Source organism: Lepidochelys kempii, chromosome 4, assembly GCF_965140265.1.
Source record: "Lepidochelys kempii isolate rLepKem1 chromosome 4, rLepKem1.hap2, whole genome shotgun sequence".
NCBI classification, from domain to species: Eukaryota; Metazoa; Chordata; order Testudines; family Cheloniidae; genus Lepidochelys; species Lepidochelys kempii.
Genome location: NC_133259.1, coordinates 24,550,909 through 24,577,990, shown reverse-complemented (window position 1 = coordinate 24,577,990; position 27,082 = coordinate 24,550,909). Strand labels below are relative to the sequence as shown.

General features: G+C 41.2%; 1 long non-coding RNA gene across 1 annotated transcript; it reads right to left on the bottom strand.

The window, feature by feature from the left end:
• Positions 1 to 1,988: 1,988 nt before the first annotated feature.
• Positions 1,989 to 26,386, bottom strand: LOC140910242 (uncharacterized). Its single transcript, XR_012158489.1, has 2 exons — positions 25,017 to 26,386; positions 1,989 to 2,473 (listed from the first exon to the last, which is right to left on the bottom strand). It is a non-coding gene; the product is annotated as an uncharacterized lncRNA (long non-coding RNA).
• Positions 26,387 to 27,082: the final 696 nt, after the last annotated feature.

Below are 27,082 nucleotides of genomic sequence, written 5' to 3'. Positions count from 1 at the left end.
TGTACGTAAAACCTGTTTTAAGCCTGTGATGTTGTTTAATTCAGGTGAAGTACTGTGTAATTACACAAGACACACACACACAATAAAAGCAGCAAAATTACAGGATGGATTTTTTTTTAAGTATCGTTTGAAAACTTGTGCTGTGAACAAAATACATGTTTACGCTGATGAGATTTTAATTAGACACAGTTCCCATTAGCTAAGATTAGGAGCTGGATTACATCTCCTGCATTTTTGAAACGTTATATGATGATGAAAAGGATAAGTGAAAAGAAAAAATTAACAGGAAAAGTTTTACTGTATCTAGGGATTTTCTAAACAATATATGAACAAGATAACTGACTTTCATCCACCCCTCCTGATGTGTTTGGGTTTATCAGCATGAATAAGAGACAGAGTCTGTGTTTACGTACTGGGAGATCTTTGTTTTAAATATTTATAGGGTGCAAGCTCCTTCGGCATGTAGAGGAGGCTTTGTGAATTCATCATTGTGTTTGTACTTAGACCTACTTTATTGAAACATTTTGGCATTAACGGAAAAAGAGCCCTGGATCCATCTCAACTTTAACATCATCAGGTTATTTGAAAAGAAGGGGGTTCCGTGACACATGCACTGCTGGAGAGTATATCTGACAGCCTGAGAACGGTAAATTCAAAGCAATATGCCACTGTTAATACCGTGCAGTGCTGTGGTAGCCATGTTGGTCCCAGGATATTAGAGAGACAAGGTGGCTGAGGGAGTATCTTTTTTTTTATTGGACCAATTTCCGTCAGTGAGAGAGACAAGATTTCAAGCTTGTGCAGAGCTCTTCTTCAGGTCTGGGAAATAATATGGCACACATCCCTGACACCTATGCTATAGGTTTATTCACCCCTGCCTTCCAATCCCTCCCCACACCACAAACACACACACCAGTCCATGCAAGTAAGATCCATAGTGCCATGGAGAAAGTGGGCAACTAACTACCTATTTATGTTAAGATGACCAATGGACAGAAACCTTTTTCCAACCTTTTCCCTGACTCCTTCTGTGGTTAGCAGTGAAGAGGAAGAAACTTCCTTATCCTGCTTCTCTCCATCCATTGCCTTCAGCATCCTTCCCCTGCTTTTCTCCATCCCATGATCCCCTTTCACTTCCTATATTACTTCACTTCATCTGGTGCCCCTCCACAACCTACAGTCTGAATGAGATGCCTGGGGCTAAAGATGTTTAAGGATAAGCCTAGGTCCCAAACTCTGGAATGTGGGATCCAAAATATTCACACATGCCAATGTGGGTTTATGTTAGCCAAGCAGCCTCCTTTTGAGCTGAGGGAGTCTTTGGTCCTCTCAGGGTAGGTCCTTCCTTGCCTTCTCCTCAGTAATTGCGAGGGTGGGAGAGGAATGATGATGTATTATTCTTTCTCCCTTCCCTCTCTAAAGAAGGAAAGTAGGAAAGGTTGGCTAGCACATTCTTCTGTCCCCACAGCTACAAGGGAGGAGGATGTAAATGGCCCTTCTCTGTCCTGCTCTAATCCTCTGCCAGTCCTTTTTTCTTCGAAACTCAGAGGAAGAAAGGGCCCTGGACCTTTTTGCAGAGCAAAGAATGCACTCGTGAGAAAGAAACCACCACTGGGATTGTGCCTCTTGGCCTCCTTGGAACACGTCCATGGAGAACACTCCTGGGAAGTAATTTTGTGAGGGTCAATTACACTCTCATGAGCACTATTCCATAGCATAAATATCTGCCTCAGTATTAGTGATATTTGGGATTTATTGCCCTAGAAAATACGTAGGGATTAACAGTGGCCCAACACCTTACCACAGACGCATGAACTGAAGATGCACAGCCTGGCTGGAAAGGCTGCCCTTCACGCCCACACTGGATTAATATAAATGCTGCCAACACTCAGGCCTATCTGTTAGAATGGAAGTTTACCCAGATAGATGTTTTTCACACCCTTGCCCTAGGTCAGGGGTCCCGGCAACAAAAGGTTTAGATGCACAGGTTTGATTCAAAAGTTGCTCTTTATGTATTGAAAGCACAAAGACTTTTACAAGCTGACTGGGGTGTTTTTTGACTGAAGCAAAATATAATTATACCAGAAATTACAGGTTTATTTGTGTGGGTGTGTGCGCACATACTTGTGTGTGTGTGAACTACTTTTAATTCTTGTTATTAACAGAAAAGAACACACACTGATGAGATTTTAATTAGCCACATTTCTGTGCCAGGACCGAAGCATCGGCACGGCATGCCTTCATACACTCTATCACACCTGTTGACATTTAAGTTCCAAAAAAACTTGTAAACAAGACAATAGCCAAGCAGCAGAAGACAGGAAGACACAAGGTTCATAAGACTTTGAGGTGCCAAAAAGACAGATTGCATGCAGCAGGCACTTTACAAAAACCAGGAAAACCACTTGGTCTCTCGAAGTGTATGTCACAATAAAGAACTGCTCCCAGGCTGCTCAAATACATCCACTGACACCTGCAGATAAACAATAAAAGAAATTAACCGGATGAGACATACACTGTAGGCCGCTAGTCAAAAGGGAACAGTCCCAACTGGTCAGCCACAGGGTGTGCAATGCCCTTGAACATGGAGCAAGGGCTCACCAAACTCTTAGTACGGTTGGTGATTGTTGTTCTTATTAATTATTATTATTATATCACCTCAGATCCACAAGGGAGATCAGGTGCCCATTTTAGAAAGTCTGTACAAACACATAATAAGACAGCAGGCCCTGCCTTGAAGAGCTTAGTGTCTAAATAGACTATATGGATAAAAGGTGGGAGAGAGAAAAAGAGGTAAAGTGACTTGCCCATGATCACACAGCATGTGAGTGGCAGAGCTGGGGATAGAACCTACATCTCCTGAATCCCAGTTCAGTGCTCTCCAGTGGCCCATGCTGCATCTCAGAGGAAAATCACCCCTGGTTGTGCTGTGTACGCTCATTAATAAAAGCAGACGAGTTAGTGCTTTGAGATTTTTCAGAATGGCAGGTGCTGTAAAACTGTAAGATATATTTACAAGCCATCTGTCATAAAAACAGGCGATAGGTTTAGAATGTAAGTTGCACGCATTGGACAAAAGACAGAGCCATTGATTTGCAGCTCTGATCTGAATGTATTTATTTGCTGAGATTTTTTAGGCCTGTTCTGCTTGCTAATTAGCTGTCAAATTGGAAATCAGGATTGACCACAATTCAATTTTTAACTCTAGGAATGTGACCTCAGGCCTTCCCCTACTAATTCATTGACTTCGGTGGGAGCTGATTAGTACTCAGCACTCTTGTGCCTAACTTTGAGCATCCATTTCTGAAAATCTTGGTCTTTGGCTCCAATGCTGCAATCATTATGGCACAAAACCCCAGTTTTCCAATAGGAATTTTGAATGGTAAGGACTACATGATCTCATGAAGACTTGTATTAGAATTAGAATTATGGAGCCCTGGAATTCCAAATTTGTCCAAGAGCAGAACCCTTTTGATTCTAAATAAAATAAAACTTTGCATAAAAACTAATAATGTTACAGGCTGTGTTTGGACAAAGCAATACTCACAAATATGTGATCTTGTATCTTAGAAAATATATATCCCAACTTGATTTTAGTCTAGCAATTTTGGTCTGGGCAAATTCAATCTAGGTGTATTTCCCAACCAAATATGTCAGTCATCCATAACGGTTTCCAGATCATTGAGAGAGTGCTACTTACATGCCATTGGAATACAAACTAATCTAGAGGATATTTACATAGAAGTTATGGCATTTTCTACAAGAGAAACACTGCAAGATCCTGATCCTACAGTTGGATTCATACAGGAGCCCTGTGAATCCTAACAGTGTTCTGTGTGAGCTCGGGAGTCTGCCCGCATGGATCTAGTTGCAGGTTCCAAGCCCCTAGATGTGTCTGTAAGTTATTTGGCAAGCTAACATAATATCTTTGCAAACCCTGGAAGGATGTCAGGTATGTATAAATGCTGAGTCAATGAGGCTCCAAAATAATTCCTTTCTCTTCATAGTACAATAGTTTACATCAAGTTCCAAATCACAGTGTAATGTAGTAACTCAGAGAGACACAGATGGCAGCATACATTTTTCACATAGAGAAGTCTAAATCTACTTCTTCTTGAACTTCTCAGGTCATTGTATTTCAAATAGAAACTCCTTTACTCTCCTCTCCTCCTCCTCCTCGAAGGAATCTCACTTCATTGAATGTTGATGTAGTGTCAAATGCTCTTCTGAAGATGCTCCCATGTTTTGAGACATTCTTTACATTACATTTTTAAGGTAGATTTTTGTGTGTTTTCTTTCTGTAATAGACAGTCATATACAAATGAGAGATGAAGTCCTCCAATTTAAAGTACTGTATCAGCTCACTTAACATTTAATTTTGTATATCTCCCTGCTTTTAACTTCAGTTCGGGGCTAAGAGCGCAGAAGATCGTTGCTGTCAAAGTGTTACTATCTGAGGTGTGGCTGTGTAATAGCAAACTGCAATAAATGCCTTTTTATCTATATCAGGGGTGGGCAAACTTTTTGGCCCAGGGGCCACATCTGGGTGGGTAAATTGCTTGCAGGGCCGGGGCAGGGGGTTGGGGTGTGGGGGCAGAGTGCGGGGTGTGGGAGGGGTGAGGTGTGCAGGAAGGGGCTCAGGGCAAGGGGTTGGGGCAGAGGAAAGGTGCGGGGTGTCTGAGGGGGTTCAGGGAAGGGGGTTAGGGTGCAGGAGGGGCGTGGTGTGCAGGAGGGGGCTCAGGTCAGGGGGTTGAGGTGCAGGAGGGGTGCAGGGTGTGGGAGGGGGCTCAGGGCAGGGGGCTGGGATGCAGGATGGGTGCGGGATGCGGCAGGGGGCTCAGGACAGGGAGTTGGGGTGCGGGGTGCAGGAGGTGTTCAGGCTCCGGCCAGGCACTGCTTATCTAGAGCGGCTCCGGGGTGGCAGTGCAACGTGCTGGGGCCAGGGCAGGCTCCCTGCCTGCTGGCCCCAGCCCCGGTCCCAAGCCGCGCCACTCCGGGAAGCCCTGCGTGACCCCTGGGAGTGGGGTGGGGGGCGCAGAGGGCTCCGCGTGTTTCCCTGCGGAAACCTGTTCCTGGCCAATGGGAGCTTTGAGGGAGGTACCCACAGGCAAGAGCAGCGTGCGGAGCTCTCTGCTCCCCCACACCCAGGAACTGCAGGGCTGTGGTGTGGCCGCTTCCCAGAGTGGCACGGCGCCACGGGGGTGGCAATTCCGTGGGCTGGATCCAAAGCCCCGAGGGACCGGATCCAGCCCGTGGGCCGTAGTTTGCCCACCCCTGATCTATATTGATTTTTAGAGATGAGACAACCTACGAAAACATAATGCCCACATGTACCTTTCAGGTACCCACCTGTCTGTGAGCTATTGAAGTCATGTTTAAATATTGTTCCAGAGGTCCAAAAAATAATATAGAAATATGAGTTAATCAATATCATCCAATGCTGCAATACGAGTTCTAGGAGACACACTTCCAAAAGCAGTACTTCCAGGAATGAATACAAGCGTGATGCTGCCAGCAAGTTGAGAGGTAGCCCGAGTACCAGTTCCCAGGTACCATACCTGTAGTTCAGCATCCACCACCATGTCTGAGAGTACTCGAACTTTATTGAACTGCTTGGGTGTAACCACAGTTGAATTTGGTTTTGGTTTACTCAGAAATAGGGGTTATTGAGTTTTGCAGCTGAATCACATCTTTTTGACATTCAGTCACAAATTTATGCAAATTGTCTTGTCACCTGCTTCACTTATTTAGATTTCTGCTTCCCTGCATGGAGGTCCTATTACTGTAAGTTCTAGATCAGTTGGCTGTTGATATCCTTGAAGCTGGGACACAGGATATTCTTTCGAGTGACGGTGTTAGTGTGGATATCAGACTTTAACAAATTGCAAACCCAAGATCAGTTTGTGTGCTGCCAATGCTGTTGCTGAAGTTGGAAAGTGCGAGCAAGACGTTACCCAAAAAGTATTTTAGGAAGGCTAACATCCTTATTTTTTTAAAATGAACAAAAAGAAAAGGAAGCAACATTGAATTTTTTTTAAAAGTTTGCAAATAAAACCAAATATAACAAAAATTAACAATGAAGGCCATGCATGAACGCTTATGCATGAAGAACTATTTATATGGCAAATGACAACTTTTAAACCTCAGTCATTTCAGCTACAGAGTTGTTCAAAAAAAGTCACGAAAATACTTTTCTAAGGGAAAAAGTGGTGGATTCCGCCCCCCTTTTTTTTTCTCATTCAAAATTGGCTGAACCATTTTGACTCAAATATTCAAGAACCTTTGGGCAGAACATAATGAAACTTTTACCATTTGGGTTGAAATGTTCTATAACCATTTGGAAACAATTATTGCAGTAGAACCCCATTTGCAAATTTAGCCCCCAACCTCTACTCTTGAAAACAAGTGTGAATAACTTTAGCACCAGAGTTATGAGCAGCATTGATTCCAATGGGACTACTCACATGCATAAAGTTACACAAATGCATAACTGTTTCAAGGACTGGGGCTTTAATTATTAGAACTAGTAAAAAATGATGAAAACTTTGAGAAAAAGTGGCTTTTTTTTTACAAAAGAATAATTTTACAAAATGATTTTGATGAGACTTTCTCCATTTTTGATGAAAACTTTTATTAATCAATTTTACTGTTTTTCAGTTTAATGTTCAGATTTCTTTTTTTTGTAGATTTCTTTCTTTCTCTGTTGTCACTCTAGTCACACAAACCCACATCCTATGCAAACATATGCACATATTTATTTTAAGTATGTGAGTAATTATACTCATGTGCTTAAGTTTTTTCAGTCAAGGGGATTAATGCATTAAATATTTAATTTGTCACACATTAATAAAAATACCTACTTAAAACATTTGTCAGAGGGTTATATTTCCTCATTTTTAGGGTGATTTTACTGTTGCTATTTCTATATAACTGCTTCCAGGCAAGTCCCCTTTTACATTTTTTTCACCTTCCATTTTATTTCTTTATTTTTTTTCTTTCCTTCTTTACTTCTGGACTATATGACTCAAGACTTTTTTTACAGTTCAAGCAAAGCGCAGTGGTTTTGGCATTCTATTTTGAGTATCATTAAAATGTATATAAATGCAGAACTGCACAAAATGTGACATAATGGCAGACCAGACTCAACCAGTCACAAGTGCCACTGCTTTACATTGAAATTCTGCCACTGTGCAATTAGGAAACATACTGGATAATGCTGGGTGACATAACAGAAACCGATTTACCCATGTGTTTCTTTTATAATTCCAATACAACAAATGTTGTACAGTTGAAATTAAGGAATGCTACAGTAAACAGTATAATCCGTATACAAAGTTCATAAGAAGAGCATTATATTTAAAATTGAATTACATTAAATTTAGAATGCTTAGATCTCAATCCCTGCAGATACTTACATTTGTGTGAAATTTTACACACTTGAGTAATACTGGGATACTTGCATAAAATTAATCACATGTGTACATATGTGCAAGACCATGGCCTAAAAACATTATAAAGAATGAAAATGTCCAGTTTAGGTAGTGGGTGTAAATATTCTATCCCACGGAAGTGCATACATTCAGTGAATGATGTTGCAATGTGAAAATTCACCTTACAGATTTTGGTGTTCGCCAATACAACTTTCACTGTGAGCCACAAGACTTGCAAAGTCTTTAATTTTTAATTTTCTTTATCTTGAAAACAACTTGTGAATCTCCTGAAATTTTCAGGAAAAGAAATCTATTTGCTATCAAGACTTAACCCTAGCATTTTGAATTTGTAAACATCTTTGTAACTTACAAGACTCTGGGTGTCTCAAAATTGACTTGTAATGGGTCTCTGTTTATGGAGACACTTTCTGCCTCTCCATAATTTTGTTTGTGTGTGAACTGATTATGAAAGATACAAGACTGACAGCTTTGGAGACTCTTCTTCTTTAGAACAGTTCGAGCATCAACAGGGCTACAGATGCTTTCCACGTCTGAGCATCAATATGGCTTAAAGTTTAGGGTTGAAATTAGATGAAGGTGTCTAACCATCAGAGAAGTGAAGTTCTGGAACAGCCCTTCAAGGGAGAAGTAGGGGCAAAAAACCTAACTGGCTTCAAGACAGAGACTGATAAATTTATGGAGGGCATGTTATGATGAGACTGCCTACAATAGCCCATCTGCAACTGCTAGCAGCAAAAATCCCCAATGGCTGGAGATGGAGCTCTAGATGGAGTGGCTCTGAGTTACTATAGAGATTTCTTTCCCAGGTGTCTGGCTCATGGGTCTTGCCCACATGCTCAGAATCTAACTGATCGCCATATTTGGGGTTAGGGCGCAATTCTTCCCCCTGATCAGACTGGCAGAGACCTTGGGGTGCGGTTGCCTTCCTCTGAGCATGGGACATGGGCACTTGCTGATTTAAGCTAGTGTAAATGGTGAATTCTCTGTAACTTGAAGTCTTTAAACCATGATGTGAGGACTTCAGTAACTCAACCAGATGTTAGGGGTCTATTACAGGCATATGAGGTTGAGGTTCTGTGACCTGCAATGTGCAGGAGGACAGACTAGATGATCATGATAGTTCCTTCTGACCTTAAAATCTATGATTCTATGAGCCTATAAACGGGAGAGACCACTTCTTTTCAGTCTGTATGCCCACTTGCATGCCATTGTGTTAGGCACTGCACAAATACACACAAATACCTGGGCTTTGCCCCAAAGAACTTACAGTTTTACACATATATTTGGAACAAACATGACTTGTAAACTTCAACTTGTAAACTTCAAAAGCAAGTGAATTCCTGATCTGAGACCATGTAAATCTCCCTCCTCTTCCAAATTTCTTACCTATCATCATATCTCCATGTTTCATGCCAGGTTGTATGTTACCTAGACTATGCATTCTTTGGGGCAGGTACTGTGGAGTGTTGTGGGTACACATGATGCTGTATGATTGATAAATCATAAGGCATACATTTTTAACAGTGAAGATAATTAATCAATTGAACAATTTACCAAGGGTCATGGTGGATTCACCATCTCTTGGAATTTTTAAATCAAGATTGGATGTTTTTTTAAAAGATATGTGCTGGTTCAAAAGGACTTATTTTGGGGGCATTCTATGACCAGTGTTATACAGGAGATCATGATAATGATAATAGCTTTTTCTTTATGGTCTCCTCCCTTCTGGAAACTGGACTCGCCACTAAATATATTTCACACTGGCCACCAGACCTTATCCTGCAATTTATTTTGAGATGAAGTATTCATAGATAAATTAATAGGATTACTCATGTGAGTAAGTGATACTCAACCTGATTAAAGGTTGCAGAATCAGGCTCAATAACTTAGTTACCACCAGTCTGGGCTGGATTTGAAGTCATACCCTGCAGGTGAGAGGCTTGATAGGCCATTAGAAGTCCTCTAAGAAGCCATCCACACATATCCAAACTTTTAAACTTACTTTCTAAACTAAATTTCCTTACTCTTGTCTTGGATCACATATTTCCACATATTTTTTACTCTGCGTATAAAATCCATTAACCAAACCAGTACCTGATTCCAGCAGTGACCTTAGAGTCTTCAACTAATAGGATTACCCTCAGTGAAACATTTGGAATGTCTTAAACTTGTGAACACTTAATCTCTCACCAGTAGTTAAGAGTACTGGTAGGAGATTTTAGAGTTATAAAGCCTATTTGTATCAGTAGCAGATGTAATTAAAGGGACAGGTCTCTGGTTAATGTTCACCTTTGGCACAAATTCTACTGATGCTTAAATGTAGAAGGATATGACTGTGGTATGTGAGGAGAATAGCATCTCTGTTTACAAACCAGTTGGATTAAAAACCACAAACAGTGGGTCCACATGAAAACTATTTCCGGCAGAAGTGAAGACCATATTACATACCGTGGGCCTGATTTTCAAAAACACACAAGCCCGCAGTGAATTGCAATAATAAATGTGCAATTGCATTCCCAGTCCTGTGTGTGTAGTTTCTGCTAATGCACACACAAACTGGGCATTTGGATACCATAAATAGCCATTTAGATATCTGATGAGGTATTTTGTGCTGAAGAGCTCAACTGAGTGGTGAAGGTGACAGCATGGAAGGTATGCTCTCATTTTTCACACATTGTATATGTTTCCCGACCACTTTTTTCCTTTTCTCATCCAGTTGCTCTGAGTTTATGCCTCACAACACCAATCATCACCTGGTATTAATAGGAGAGAGAAAAAAACAGGATAGCTCAGCTTCTAATTCCACTGCCAGCTATGTCTATTTATCAGTGCCTCCAAATGAATCAAGTAGTTGCAATGGTGCTAAAAATGTCTTTTTGTCAGAAATCCACAAATTTGCACCGAATACTGAATCATGCCACTGAACAGCAGAGAATCAACATCAGTCTAATGTCCAGGCAAACTCTATTAGCTTTGGTATCTGTGCTTTTCTATATATCTCCTGTAAAACCTTACAAATCATCTCAGTTCAGAGGGTTTTGTATGACTTAGAGGCAAGGAGCCAATTACACTATCTAGAATTCACAAACTGGTTTCAGGGAGACGACAGATTTGGAATGGATGTCTTGAAGACTATTATCTTTTCTAAAATTAGCAGTCAAAACCAAAGTCTTTGCCTAAACAATCTTATAAGTAATGTCTATCATTGGTTTGATAGAAAACTGATAAACTTTCCAAGTTATGGAACAGAGATCTGATATTGGTAAAGCCAATCTAGATCTGAGACTAATACTAACCCAACCACATTAAACTCTTCTTAGACCTTTTTTTCCAGACACTAACTTTTAGCATTGGTTTGGATAAGGATAAATAATTAACACTGGCGTTGTGGTATTGAATAAACAGATCTTACTCATAAGACCATATATATACTAAGTCTGCGGAAAACCGCAAGGAGAATAAACATATTGAATGTAGACGTGCCTTTTGCTCCTAAGATCTTTATCACAGGAGATTTTACTTCTATTATAAACATGAAGGGCACGCAGTATTCCTAGTGCAGAGGGGAACAGAGTGGCCTTAAAAATGCAATGAAGGGACAGAGGCCCATGAAAAAATGGATTGAGGCTACATGGGAAATGTCTTCTCATGATATGGCTCTGTGTCTGCAACTCATGAGCAGAGCTCCATGAGAACAAAGTGGCTGACAGGGGCAAGAAGTCAAGGAGAAATCCTCTATCAAGCAAGTCCCTCATTCAAACCAACCAAACACATAATAGAACCTGCATTGTAAACTGCTACTGACCTGGCAGCTGTAACTCGCAGTCCACAGATTTTGCTTACTCCAAAAGGGAGCATGGACAGGCTGTTGGCAAGGACACTCTGCCAAAGGCGACATCATGAATCAGATTGTTGTGCTACCTGGTCTGTGGGAGACCTGGGGTGGAACCAAGATCTGCAGGAACTGGCTTTGTTCATCCCATTGGTCCTTTGCAGGAAATAGCTACTATGTCCCCTGCTGTTCTGTTCTGCTGGCAGCCTTCCCACCAGACGGGATAATACAGAGGAGCAGGAGCTCAAAATAAGTCACAAGGCTGAAAAGGTTAAATGCCACATAGTGTCACTCAAAGAGAAGGGGAGCAAGGCCCTAAGAGTGAGCAAGAAATATTTACTGTAAAAGCAAACCTAGGGCTCCCAGGTACTACAATAATACAAATAATAAATCATAAAAATAATAATTCTAAGTGCAAGACAAGTTAATTCTGCAAAAAAGTAAATTGACTAAAGAACATAGAGAAGCTGATTTGTTCTGTATGTATGTATGGTGGGAGCTAAACTATCCAGAAAATAAAACTTTTCAACTACAGAGGAGAAAATTGCTGAAACCTCTCCTTGGTGCATAGCTGTGTATAATTATTATCATGCTAGTATATATTATTGTTCTCACTGTTCCAAATAACAAAATTTTGTTGTTTATAAATATACTGTATTGCTGTTTCTCAGCTTTTTGCATCCCCTACACTCTTCCCAGTTGTTCACCTTTGTAACATTAAATACAGTTCTTTGTTTTTCTTTTAAAATAGCAAAATCTTCCATTTTTTAAGAAAAGAGGCACATGAAAAGCAGAGATGACTTGTGCCTACCAATAGTGAGGGGGGCACAGTGAGGGGGGCACAGAGTCAGCAGTGTTACTGAGCATGCTCAGTCCGTGTGAGCATGCTCAATACAAGCCAAGCAGCAAATCTAGGGAGACACGTGACCTCCCCGACACCACCTGATGAAAAGTCAGCTGCTGCCTCCACACAGTCAGGCTCACTGAGTTCCTCCTCACATTAAGCTCTAGTGGGAGGGATCTGGGGGAGTATAAACATAGTAGAGGGTTGCAGGAATGAAGCTTCAAAACTCCACAAGGACTGACAATCCATTGTCAAACCTTGTGGAATTTGGGATCTTCTTGTAATAAACCAGTGCTGCCTACCTCCTTCCACCTCACTTCTGCAGGAGACATGCCTCTGTTGTTCTCTCTGTCCATTCCTCCATAATGCATACCTCTCTATAGGGCCTGCAGGCAAGGAAAGGAAGTTGGTGCTTCTAAGGGTAGCACTAGCTCCGTAGTGAATTTCTGGTAGGAAATCTAGTGGCTCCCCCAGGGAGCATGTTACAGAATACGTCTGCTCCCACAACACATCCCCTCCTTTACTTCCTGACCATAGAATTGAGATGGAAGAGTCGGTACAGGCTCAAAGACAGGAGAGGTTGCTGTGCACCCTGTCCCAGTTTGACCCATTTTTTGTCGCTCTCTGCCAGAAGGAGAGACACACTTGGCACAAAGAACTCTGGTTTGTCCTACCTGTTTTCTTACAGTATGTTACAGTATCGCCTCTTGGAAAAAGTGAGTAAGCCTTGTCTTGGGCCATTATAAAACCAAGATTTTAATCTGCCTTACATCTCATCAGCTTCTTAAAGACTCTGTGGATAGTTTTATTTCATTAAAAAAAACCAGTGAATATTTTTACGGAGGATAATGTAGAATATTAAGTTTTTATTAATAGATTACCATCATCTAATTTATGAATGCATGTGGTATGAAATGAACTAAGAAATTCAGTGCAAGCTACTTAATAATCCTTGTACATAGATCGACAAAGATTTCTAATAATGGAATGCATTGTGTGCTATCACAGCCAAAGGGCCATCCATTATACAGTCATTTATTTGATATTAGTTTCCAAGGTGTTACTCAAAATTGAAACAATATATATATAAAGTATAAGCCTTGAATTAAAGATATAATAGACTGGACAGCTGCTGATAACCTCTAGTGCTCCAGAGCAGAAATAACAGACTCTGGGGTGTTGTATTTATGGTAAATGCAGTCTTGCAAATAAAGTGCCTAATCCTGCAAAGTTTTCTGCACAAGTAACTTATATGAATACTGCCAAATGGCCTGATCTTGCTCCCATTGAAGTCAATGGGGCTTGGGGGAGAAGCAGACCTAAAATAATTAAAATTTACTCAGGATAAAAGTTTCAGTTATAATGTATGCTGTTACATTAGGGAATTGTAGATGACAGGTTTATTTACCTGTGGGTGTGTTAGTTCTTGGACTGTAAGCTCTTTGAGGCAACAACTGTTTCTTCCTGTGTATTTATACAAGACCTACCACAATAGGGTCCTGAACTGGATATAGTTAATAGTGTTGATGTAATATACTCAGACTTCTGTAAGGCATTTGACTTGGTACCTCATGACATGTTGATTAAAAAACTAAAAAGATATAAAATTAATATGGTGCACATTAAATGGATTAAAGGCTGGCCAACTGATACATCTCAAAAAGTAATTGTAGATGAGGAATCATCATCGAATGGGTGAGTTTCTAGTAGGAGTAGAGAGGTTATTTTATCTCTGTATTTGGCACTGGTGTAATCTCTGCTGGAATAGTGTGTCCAGTTCTTTTGTCTACAGTTCATGAGCAATGTTGATAAATCAGAGAGGGTTCAGAGAAGGGCCACTAAAATGATTGGAAGATTAGAAAACCTGTTTTACAGTGATAGACTCAAGGAGCTCAATCGAGTTTAACAAAGAGAAGGTTAAGGGGTGACTTGATTACAGTCTGTAAGTATCTACATGGGGAACAAATATTAATATTGGGCTCTTCAGACCAATAGAGAAACATATCACATGATCTAATGGCTGGATGTTGAAGCTAGACAAATTCAAACTGGAAATAAAGCATAATTTTTTAAGAGAGAGCGTAATTAACGATTGGAACAATTTACCAAATGTTGTGGTAGATTCTTCATCACTGACAGTTTTTAAATCAAAATTGGGTATTTTTCTAAAAGATCTGCTCTGGGTATTATTTCAGGGGAGTTCTATTGGCTGTGTTATAAAGGAGGCAAGACTAGATCATCAAAGTGGCCTTAAAATCTATTAATCTGTTTGGATTTACCAATTTGTATTACATATATTATTTTTCAACTCCAGTAGAGATAGCTTGTTTTAGCAGAAATGCAGGATGTCATCTAATTACTGCTAAATGATTGAATTTACTGTTAATTATATGACCTAAACTAAGAATAATGATTCACAAAACATAAGGTCTATTGTAAAATGATAATGAAATTAATATTATAACTGCCATTATGAAAATAATTGTAGGATGCATTTTAAAGAAATTCCATTTTCCTTTTGTTTTTACACATGCTTGTTTTACTCCTTTGTCTCTGAATTCATAAGCAGTAGATATACTCATAACTTGCAGTATAGTACAAAAGCATCCCCTTATTCTAATCAATAAGTTAAAAAGGAATTTGTACATAAACTGTATAATGTTTGCTTTAAGTACAGGGATTTATTTTTGGCTGTGTATTTGAAACACTATTGGTGCTGTCGCCAAGAGATCAAGATAAAAAGCCTCCACCTGTGGCTTAGGGATAGATCAGTTAGGCTTGGTCTACACTAGGCACTTATGCTAGTATGGGTCAACGGTGTGATTATAACTCAGGGCTTGCCTTCACTACAGAGGTAAGTCGACCTAAACTACATCGATTCCAGCTAAGTTATTCACGTAGCTGGAGTAGCGTAACTTAGGTCGACTTACCCCAGCGTCTTCATTGCACTGCATCGATGGGAGATGCTCTCCAGTCAACTTCCCTTACTGTTCTCAGGGAGCTGAGTACCGGGGTCGACTGGAGAGCACGCTGCATTTACATCGATTGCAACAGCGTCAATCTCCCTGTAGTGAAGACCAGCCCTCAGTGACATAGTTATACTAGCCTAACCCCTGGTGTAGACAGCACTATGTCAATGGGAGGGCTTCTCCCATCAACATAGCTACCACCTCTCAGCGAGGTGGAGTTCTCCTGATGGTGTAGGTAGCGTCTTCACTGAAGCACTACAGCGGCACTGCTAAATTGGTGCAGCTGCTCCACTACAAGGTTGTATGTGTAGACAAGCCCTAAGACTCAAGCTTAAAGGCATCCATAGGAAATCCACCTGGACTTAATGACAGCACCACCCATTTTGCATAGGAATTTGACTATTTCTCTAATCACTCCTTTTTTTGTCTGAGCAGTCAGTCTGGCTTTATGGCACTATGACACCTCATCCATCTCTAGAGTAAATCAGAGCCTACTAATAAGGTGTAAGGGAGCCATCTACTTAAGCTGGTCAGATTTTTTCACATTTTGAACTTTCCATAAAATAAACCATCAATTTTGAATTCTGATTTACAAAGTGGAGATTTTTTCAATATTTTTTCCTGGTTTTTTATCTTAGATGGATAGTTTGGGGCTGAAATTGTTAATAACTTTGCTAAATTATTATCTATTTTCTTCAAATAGCTGGTGCACAAATTTGCAAAGAAATTTAATGAAAAGGTAGAAAGAAGATGTTTTTAAGCAACAGGGAGACAAATAAATGTTAAACGTGTGTGTGTGTGTGTGTATTTGACCTGTCTGATCTGCACAGCACCATAATATCATTCCAATAAGTTAACTTTCTTTGCAATTTCATTTTCTAATAGCATAAACATCTTAGAATCATAGAATCGTAGGACTGGAAGGGACCTCAAGGAGTCATCTAGCCCAGTCCCTGGCACTCAAGGCGGGACTAAGTATTATCTAGACCATTCCTGGCAGGTGTTTGTTCAGTTAGCCAGCCTTTAATCCATTTAATGTGTGCCATGTAAATTCTATATCTTTTTAGTTTTTTAATCAACATGTCATGAGGTACCAAGTCAAATGCCTTACAGAAGTATGAGTATATTACATCCACACTATTAACTATATCCAATCCGGGACCCTATTGCGGTAGGTCTTATACAAATACACAGGAAGAAAACAGTTGCCTGACAGGAAGTTTTTCCTAATGTCCAAGCTAAACCTCCCTTGTTGCAATTTAAACCTATTGCTTCTTGTCCTCTATACTCAGAGATTAACAAGAACATTTTTCCCTCCTCCTTGAAACCACGTTTTACATACTTGAAAACTGTTATCATTTCTTTCCCCCCTCCTCCCACAGTCTTCTCTTCTCCAGACTAAACAAACCCATTTTTTTTCAATCATTACTCATAGGTCTTGTTTTCTAGACATGTAATCATTTTTGTTGCTTTCCTCTGGACTTTCTCCAATTTGTCCACATCTTTCCTGAAATGTGGTGCCCAGAACTGGACATGATACTCCAACTGAGGCTTTATTAGCATGGAGTAGAGCTGAAGACATACTTCTTATGTCTTGCTTGCAACACCCCTTAATGTATCCCAGAATGATGTTGCCTTTTTTTGCAACAGTGTTACACTGTTGTGTCATATTTAGCTTGTGATCCACTATAACCCCCAGATTCTTTTCTGCAGTACTCCTTCCTAAGCAGTCATTTTCCATTTTCTATTTGTGCAGTTGATAGTTCCTTCCTAATTGGAGTACTTTGCATTTGTCCTTCCTGAATTTCACGCTATTTACTTCAGACCATTTCTCCAGTTTGTCCAGATCATTTTGAATTTTAATCCTATCCTCCAAAGCACTTGCAACCCCCCCCCCCCAGATTAGTATTGCCCACAAACTTTATAAGTGTACTCTCTATGCCATTATCTAAATCACTGATGAAGATATTGAACAGAACCAGACCAAGGACCAATCCCTGTGGGACCCCACTCGTTATGCCCTTCCAGCATGACTGTGAACCACTGATAACTACCCTCTCAGAACGGTTTTCCAGCCAGTTATGCACTCACCTTTACAGTAGCTCCATCTAGGTTGTATTCCCTAGTTTGTTTATGAGAAGGTCATTTGAGACAGTATCAAAAGCCCTACTAAAGTCAAAATATACCACATCTATCTCTTTCCCCCATCCACTAGGCTTGTTACCTCGTCAAAGAAAGCTATTACATTGGTTTGACACAATTTGTTTTTGACAAATCCATGCTGACTGATTTTGACAAATCCATGCTAATAATATCACCTTATTATCTTCTATGTGTTTGCAAATTAATTGCTTCATTATTTGATCCATTATCTTTCTGGGTACTGAAGTTAAGATGACTGGTCTGTAATTTCCTTGGTTGTCCTTATTCCCCTTTTTATAGATTGGCATTTTATTTGCCTTTATCCAGAGAGTCCTCTGGGCTTTCTCCCATCTTCCATGAGTTTTCCAAGATAATCACTAATGGCTCAGATATCTCCTCAGTCAGTTCCTTGAGTATTCTAGAATGTATTTCATCAGGCCCTGGTAACTTGAAGTCATCTAACTTGTCTAAGTAATCTTCTTAGACATCTTTAGCTGCATAGTTTTGGGGCTTTTTACCTTTATTTTTATTTCATTTTTCTTATGCTATATGTCTTCTGCCTCAAAAGGTGGATTTATAAATGCTATCATTATAATTCTGTGTGACATCACATTTTAAATGTGTTACAGAAAAGAGAATTCACGTGGTATTATTGGTCATTCTGACCACAGTAGCTGAACACACAGGACAACATTTGAGAGAAAGCCCCTCCCAAAGCATAATTAAACCATTACCTCATAGTGAGACAAGTTAGGGAGAAGATGTGAGCAATGTGGGCAATGAGGTAGGATTGAAGAGTCAGAGAGAGGACTCTATGACAGCAATAATACCAGGAAGTCCATCCTGGATTGGAAAGCCAGAAATCCATATGGAGTAAACCAAAACCATGTCAATGGCACCAACACACGTGAATAGTTATGACTTAAACATTGACTGTGTTTGCCAGCCATGTGGACATCCAGCTCCCAGATAGATCCATATACACATATCTACCAAAAGAGAGAGAAAAATATGACATAACCAGAAAGCTGAGTCACTTTAACACTGCACGGAGAAAAAACTACATTTTCAAGTTATTCAAGTTTTTGAGCAAAAGTCAGGCTTGCGCCCAAGTAAGCCTCCTGTAGGATAAGATAGTTAGCAGGGTCAGACCTTAGCCCTAACAGAAGCTTGTTCCAGGACAAAATGCTTAGATGATGAGAATCCATGGTATTCTGATATCCACCTGAAACCTTAATCACTTCTGCATTTAAGATGTTTGAATTTGTAATGAACTCTCTCTCTCTCTCTCTCTCTCTCTCTCTCTCTCTCTCTCTGTGTGACTTTCTCTCTTCTGCATTTAAGATGTTTCAATTTGTAATGAACTGGCACACATGCGTGGGATAGAGTGTGTGTGATACTGCCCTCACCTGGATGGAATCAGAATTACTCAACTGTATATCATAAGAGATGGATGAAAACTTCAAAAACACTTCTGTGAATATTAATCTGAATGTTTAAACAAATTTGTTTTGACAATATTCTTACCCCCTTTTGTATTTGCTTTCTGTGACTACTCTAGCAAATGAGTTTACAAGCAAGAATGATCACCAAAACAGGGATTTTAAAGTGAATATTTGTAGAAAGCAAATTTTGATTTCATAATTACAAGTATGTGCACAAGGAACCTGACTCTAATATACCACTTGTCCTCCACAGTAAATAAAAACAGCTTGAATTTTATACTTCAGATACTCACAATGAATTGTTCATGAATGAGCTACGTGAATTCACAGAAATTATTCATCAAACAAATTTGAATAGTGAATAAATACAAGAAAAAATTGCCCTGTTCAAAGAAAATTTACAAATGGAAAAAGAGACAAAACTCTTCAGATAAATTATTTGTTATGAATTATTTGCTCAGCTCCCGCAGCAAGGTAATACTTTAAAAAAGTGTCATAGTGATTGAGGAGTGTCTAAGTCCCATAGACTTTCAATTAGATGTATGCTCTTAAGTACCTAAGTCTCTTTGACAATGGGATTTAAGTACCTTTGAAGTTTTACTTGTAATCACTAAGGGTCTGATTCTGAGCCTCTTACTCTTACTGAGCTGGTTCTCATTGACATCTGTCATAAATATAAAGGGAAGGGTAAACCCCTTTGAAATCCCTCCTGGCCAGGGGAAAGCTCCTCTCACCTGTAAAGGGTTAAGAAGCTAAAGGTAACCTCGCTGGCACCTGACCAAAATGACCAATGAGGAGACAAGATACTTTCAAAAGCTGGGAGGAGGGAGAGAAACAAAGGGTCTGTGTGTCTGTCTATATGCTGGTTTTCTGCCGGGGATAGACCAGGAATGGAGTCTTAGAACTTTTAGTAAGTAATCTAGCTAGGTATGTGTTAGATTATGATTTCTTTAAATGGCTGAGAAAAGAATTGTGCTGAACAGAATAACTATTTCTGTCTGTGTATCTTTTTTGTAACTTAAGGTTTTGCCTAGAGGGGTTCTCTATGTTTTTGAATCTAATTACCCTGTAAGATATCTACCATCCTGATTTTACAGGGGGGATTTCTTTATTTCTATTTACTTCTATTTTTATTAAAAGTCTTCTTGTAAGAAAACTGAATGCTTTTTCATTGTTCTCAGATCCAAGGGTTTGGGTCTGTGGTCACCTATGCAAATTGGTGAGGCTTTTTATCCAACATTTCCCAGGAAAGGGCGGGTGCAAGTCTTGGGAGGATTGTTCATTGTTCTTAAGATCCAAGGGTCTAGGTCTGTAGTCACCTAGGCAAATTGGTGAGGCTTTTTACCAAACCTTATCCAGGAAGTGGGGTGCAAGGTTTTGGGAAGTATTTTGGGGGGAAAGACGCGTCCAATCAGCTCTTCCCCAGTAACCAGTATTAGTTTGGTGGTGGTAGCGGCCAATCCAAGGACAACGGGTGTAATATTTTGTACCTTGGGGAAGTTTTGACCTAAGCTGGTAAAGATAAGCTTAGGAGGTTTTTCATGCAGGTCCCCACATCTGTACCCTAGAGTTCAGAGTGGGGGAGGAACCTTGACAACATCCACAGGACAATTTGCAGAGCATTCAACATGAGTGAAGGTTTTAGAATCTATTCCTCACATTGCTTTAGCTAGTGGAAGTGTTCCTTTAGTTCAAGATGCTTGGATATGTGCCTTTGAAGAAGGACCTTGAGTTCTGTCCCTGCTGTCACTGTGAAGTCCTGGAATGTCAAGGTGTTCTGCAGTATAGTGAGTACTGTGAAGTCTTAGATTGCTATGTATCTGCTACAAAAACCAACCGAAAGCATGTTTTAGCCAAAAAGCACCATTTTTAGCACAGTACACTGCTTATTCCTATCTTACCATCTGAAAACTCCTTAATGTGGTCTGCTTCAAGAGTGTAGTATATATTATTTGGTGAAATACTTCATTCTTTGAACCCTCCTCTGGCTGGCAACATATGTTTTGATACATAGAGCTGCTAATATAAAGTTCCCAGTGCCAATTTAGCACACCAGAACATTATGTGGGTATGGACATTCTCAGAAGGCATAAGGCATTTTGTTCCATAAATAAGCAAACAAAATAGTGATTTTGGGAGCTTGGGAGATATTATCTCACTTCCATATGTTTCACTGAGTATAAAAGAAATTTTCTTCAAACCAAGACTCCAAAATTTCACAATGTAAGTGGTCTCTCTCAGCATGAATTAAAGCTTGGAGATACTTATTGAAAATGATTTTGCATTAACTTTTGAAATGTCGGGCTTCTGGAATGAGCAAAATGGGTACAGTTTCTTTTAGCTCATTTACAGTACTGTATGGTATGAGAGAGAATAAAACAGAATGGAGTTGCTTATCCAAACTGTGAGAGCAGCATTTGGTAGCATGTGGCATGCATGTCAGTAAAGTGAAGGGCATGACATACACCTGCTTTTTTTTCACTGTGCCATACCCCCTAGGTTCTACAATAGACTAAGAATGGCATGGCAGAGCCTACAGGCATGGCACAGTCAAAAAGCAGGTGCATGATATACCTTTCACTGACCTGCATGCCATATGCTAACAAATCTTGCAAACTCCTGTTAGAAAAAATCTTGCAACCCCCCAAACCTTACTCAGATACTGTATATTGTTTTATATGTCCCTCAGTATTTGAAACCATCCTGACAATCAAATATAATTAGCTGATACAGAACCTGATTCTGCATCCCTTATTCATATTGTTTAGAGAATGATTCCGCAGGCAAGTAGCCCCATAATGGAAACGTGTGCCTGAGGAAGCGATACACAGTGTGAGTAAGGGCTGCAGCATCAGGCCCATAATTATCAACACACTAACAAGGCACCACTCTGTGGTTCAAGCTAAGACTGCCCAAGCCTCTCATAACACAGTGAGTCACATTTTCTATTTACAAAGCTAAATATGTTTACCCCAATGTCATTAACCAGATGTCAAGATTGCAAGCTTTTTGGGGCAATGACCATCTCTGTTATCTACAGTGACTAGCCACCATGGAGTCCTGGTGTGTGTTGCCACAACATAAATAAATAAGAAGCAGCATTCCCAATCTCCTAAATTCTTTAATTAAATTAAGGCTTGTTTAAATTGTTTTAAAAAATCTTGTTGTAAACAACAAAGTATCTTTATCGATATTACCAACACCATAAATTATTAAAAATTAAAGAACGTTTAAAATCCAATTTAGGTGACAGTATTTTTTTTCATTTCCTGTAGGTTGAGTAATTGAAATCATCAGATCAATTTCACTATGGGCCATATTTCCAAAAACAGGTACCAGGCTTTCAGAATAGCCCAGCACACACAATTAAGATGGGTAAAATTTTCAAAGTTTCTTAAGTGATTTAGGAATTCAGGTTTCATTGCAAGTCACTTTTAAAAATGGGATTTAGGCTCATAAGTCATTTAATTTTACCTAGATTTTCCATTCACTCAATTAGGTGCCTGAATGGGAGATGTTGGGTGCTGAGCTCTTCTGAAAATCTGACCTGGCCTGAAATTAAGCTTCTGTATCTATCTTTCAGCACCTGCCTGATTTTCAAAAGTGTATGAAGCCCATAAAAGCTATTTGGTGCTCAACATTTCTGGGAATTAGGCAGGTGTCTAAATAGGGAATTGGGAACCTTACTTTAGGCTCATATTTTTGAAAATCTTGGCCTTCCAGGTTATGTCCACTGCAGTGATTTCACTGTATTTATTTTTAATTGTGTAATCACTTCTATTAGTCAAATTTGTTAAATGTTTTAGTCAACCCAAATCTATATTTTTTTATTTAAAAAGTTTCGGATGAAATTTTTTGTTCAACTCCCAAGTTTTAAACCTGCCTCTGAAACTAAATCCTTCAGTGGTCTTGGCCAAGCCACTTCACTTCCCAGTCTGAGTTTCCACATCTATTAAACTGGAGTAATATTTTACTTTCTCACAGGGAAAAATGTAAGAATAAGTGAGGCATAAATTGTTGCTGGCTCTTGAATAGATGTGCAAGATGGAGGAAGGATGGAAGCACCCTTCTTGTTCAGGACCAGGTACAAGTCCTTGTTATAAGGAGAGTGCAAGGATTTCTCCCCACTAGTGCCTCCTGGGATGGATGCCATCCCAAAAGAGGAGAGGACATACTACTTCTCCCCTTGCCTCAACCCACAGGTCAGCAGAGTTGCCTGGGTGCACAGGAGAGGCAACAATGCATCTCAAGGGCACAATGTACCTCCTTAAGGGCATCCAGAACTCACCCTATGAGGCACAATATGATCCAAAATTATTTTAAAGTGTTTTTAAGATGAAAAGCTCTATATAAGTGCTGTCAATGAGAATTGTCATTTAAATCATTTTCTCCAATAAACAGCTCTAGTTATAGCAGCTTGAGTTCTTCGCTGTGTTTCACACAGTAGCAGAATGTGTTGTCAAGGGGCTGCCGTGTAATGGAACAGGCTGGGCTACTCCCCAGGGAAAAGCCATTTGCTCAGCATTTCCTGTCAGTAAGTCAGTATCCCGTAGAACTGTGACTACTCTGCATCCCACGCTGCATTACTCAGGTCTTGCTCATCTCCTGCTTAGCATCTACCTGACACACGTTAGGTAGGAGGGATACAGAAGAGTCCAGCAGCTACTTTACATCCAGCCTCGGAATAACTGTCCTTGTGCAATTACTCCTGTTGTGGCTCCGAAGCAGCTAAGTTCCCATACTTTTCCACCCCTCCTTGAGACAGGCTGCTGGGTTTGTAGCCAGAGGGAATCCCAAGACCGAGTTGGGGGGATACCTGCTTTGAAAGTGGGATGGAGCTATTTCATGAGGTCAGGTTACCAACCACGGACTTCATGCTGAGCCTCAAAAAATAGAGACTGGGAGTGGCTAAGTCATTATGCAAGGTAACCTATTTCCCCTTGTTTTTTCCTAACCCCCCACCCCCTCAGACGTTCTTGTTAAACCCTGGATTTGTGCTGGAAATGGCCCACCTTGATTAACATACACATTGTAAGGAGAGTGGTCACTTTAGATAAGCGATTACCAGCAGGCGAGTGGGTTTGTGTGGGGGGGGGGGGAGAGGGGGGGTGAGAAAACCTGGATTTGGGCTGGAAATGGCCCAACTTGATTATCATTCACATTGTAAGGAGAGTGATCACACTAGATAAGCTATTGCTAGCAGGAAAGTGGGATTGGGGGAGGTATTTTTTCATGCTTTGTGTGTATAAAAGATCTTCTACACTTTCCACAGCATGCATCTGATGAAGTGAGCTGTAGCTCACGAAAGCTTATGCTCAAATAAATTGGTTAGTCTCTAAGGTGCCACAAGTACTCCTTTTCTTTTTGCTAATACAGACTAACACAGCTGTTACTCTGAAAAAAATAAGTATTAACCATGGGAATCCCTGGATCATCAAAAATAAATGAACTCCATTTACTGGAGAACTGTGCCCCTTTTTCTTCCAATGACTTAGGGTCCCCGTGATAGTGGATGTGCCAATCATTTTGCCCTGCAGCAGATATTTTCTACGGACTACATCATTTTATTTTCTATCTTTGCAAAGTTTCCCCTGGAATATTAAACAAATGAGAGAAAACTTCCCAACTTTAACAGATTACACAAAAATGCCTAACAAATGTCATATGTAGGAAAATTCTTTGTGTATGTGCCACCCACTCAGGCCCCAGCTTCAGTCACAAGACTCGGGAGCACCAAATCTGGGGCTGGTGTCTAGAGCGGGAAAAAAGCACCATAAATAGGCATAGGGCTATTTGCTGTGATTCACTCATCAGCACAGTAAATTGTTACAAAGCAGTACCTTTGCAAAGCAATGTAGCAGGGTAATCTCTGATACCTGTACTGCTGGGCTGGGCCTGTTGATCGGGGGACCTACTAGAAGTGATAAAAGATTGTTGGAAGGGAAGGTGAGAACTGATAGGGACCAGCGAGGAGTTAGGTCGCTTTTTTCATCCCCCACATTAGAGGGTAAGCTCCCCAGCCATGACTTGCCAGTATCTACCCAGGAGCAGGGCTGAATAGTTGGGAGGGCCTCCTCTCCCTCTTGTCTGGGGGATTCCACAGAGAGGATTTCTCCCCTCCATGCCAGAGTCCCGTTCATTTCCCCTTTTCCACGCTCCCACCTCCAGGAGCGGGACTCCTCCAGCCGGGTTTCCATGGGGTCTGCTTTCTTCACCTCTCCCAAAATGGGGTTCTCTCCCTCCGCCTGCATTCTCCCCCCACCCCCGGAGAAAGGAAGCAACCAGCTCCTGGCTGCCTCTGTCAGCGCTCTGGAGAGCAGCGGCCAGACTCACCTAGTTCTCTCGGCCGAGTCCTTTCTGCCCCTCCCCGAAACCCCCGCTCAGGAAAGCAGGGGATGCTCTGCTCTGCCGGACGTAGCAAGGCGATTCCTGCCCAGAAATCCAGCGCAGGTTTTGCTGGTATCTCCGGAAAGGCAGAGTCCCATTGGCTAGAAGAGCGTGCCTGAGCCAGGGGCTTCTTCCCCCGCCGTCCCTGCATGTCAGATCCTCGCAGAGGGCAGAGGAGAGAGGGGCAAACAGCCCCACGCAATCTCTCTCTGTCCACGTCTCTCTCCACACACACCGCTCCGTGTGTGCGCTAGAGTTGTATATATTAATGTCCGTATGACACAACAGTCACACTCTCCTGGGCAAAGTTTAGGCTGCTGCTCTTTTTCTTCCTCTGAAAGACTGGGCTCCAAGGGATTTCATTTCACCCAGACAATCCGTGCTGGAGGATTGAGCTGTGAACCCAGTGAGAACTCTATTGCAATGGGACAAGAGGGCCTTGGCAGAGAAAAGAGGTGCAGATCTGTGGCCCCCTGCCCCCCACTACTCCACGCAGGACGGCCAACACTTTGAATGAGGCAGACTTCAGAACAAATCACGCGAAATTGTGACTCTTTCATTGCAACACCTATTTCGTTGCAGCAACCCTTCATCGCTTTGCTGTTGTTGCTGTTCTGTTGATGCATTAACCGGATAATTTACAAAAGACTGAAAAGCCAATATAATCAACATAAGTATTCAAGCGGGAAACCACGAGACATGTTTATAGAACAAAAGCAGGTCTCATCTGCAATACTGTTGCAACGCTTGTTCTTTCCATAACTTCTCCCCACACTTTTGTCTGACATCCATAGCTGTGCTATGTAGGCTTTAGAGTTGGGGCAGATATTTGTTGTGTGTAAAGCAACGTGCACACCTGTGAAAATAATAAATAATATTTTCCATTGGGTGTGGAGGGCAATGGTGTGTAGGGCTTGTTCATATATGGAAATATTGCAAGTATAGCTCAGCATAAAATAATTCTCATGCCCTCTCCCCTCACCTCACCCAAGGTAAGTAGCCTGCTGAGCCCTGGAAAAGGAAATGCCTTTGGGAATACCATCCTTGCTTGTCCCACAATGTGGTGGCACCAGTCAGGAGTGTTTCCTCTAGGGATTTTGCAGATGTTACCATCAGTAGCCAATTGTAATAGATCAGTATCTCCTAGCTGGCCTGAGCATTCTGCTGTACTTCTGCATACTCAAAAAAGGTTTTAAAGCACTATTTCCTGGCAAATGAATTCAAAATGTGGGAAACTTCCCCCTAATGAGTGAGATTTAAGAGGTCTAACACAGAGAGGAGTGTGTATGAGAAACAGAGCTCCCCAACTAAGTGAATTTCTGCCTAACCCCTTATGGTATAAAAAAAAAAAAAAAAAAAAGGCAGGATGGCTGAGGCCAATATTGGGATTTGGATGATATTCCTATTCAGGCCTCCTAACATTTGAATGAAATGTTGCTCCCCACAAAACAGTTTAAATCTGAATGTCACCTTCCCTCTCCTCCCCCGCCCCCCGCCCATATTCCTGGAGCTCATCTTCATGCTCGGGTGGGGGGGAAGGAGAGAGGCAAATCTCCCAACCCACATCCTGGGGTGGAAAAGAAGACAGATTCGCTGGTGGAGAGAGGGGAGAGGCTGCCCCTTCCCCTGTGGAGAAGGGAAAGAGCCCTGCCTGGGGATGTCATCCCCTTGTCAAGTGGGAGGGATGGGTGGGAGCCAGATCTGTTTGCGGGATGACCCAAAATTCCCAAGGAGGTGACAAATCTGACCCCTTCCCTAGAGCTCAGCTGCCCTCAACAGCCTTCCCGGTCCACGTCTCGGGTCCCCCATAACTTTTCTCTTGCCACCTGGTGGGGGGGGGGGGGCGGCCCAGTCACCTGTATGGGGCCGCCTCCTCCCTACGTTTTGTGAGTCTGCCCCTGAGACGGGGGCTGGTGTCTCTGCCCTGTACCGTGGAGCTCCTGGGCGGGCGCTTCAGTGTGCAGAGCCCCGTAGCTCCTCACTGACCGGCATCGGACCGCGGGAGCTCGGGT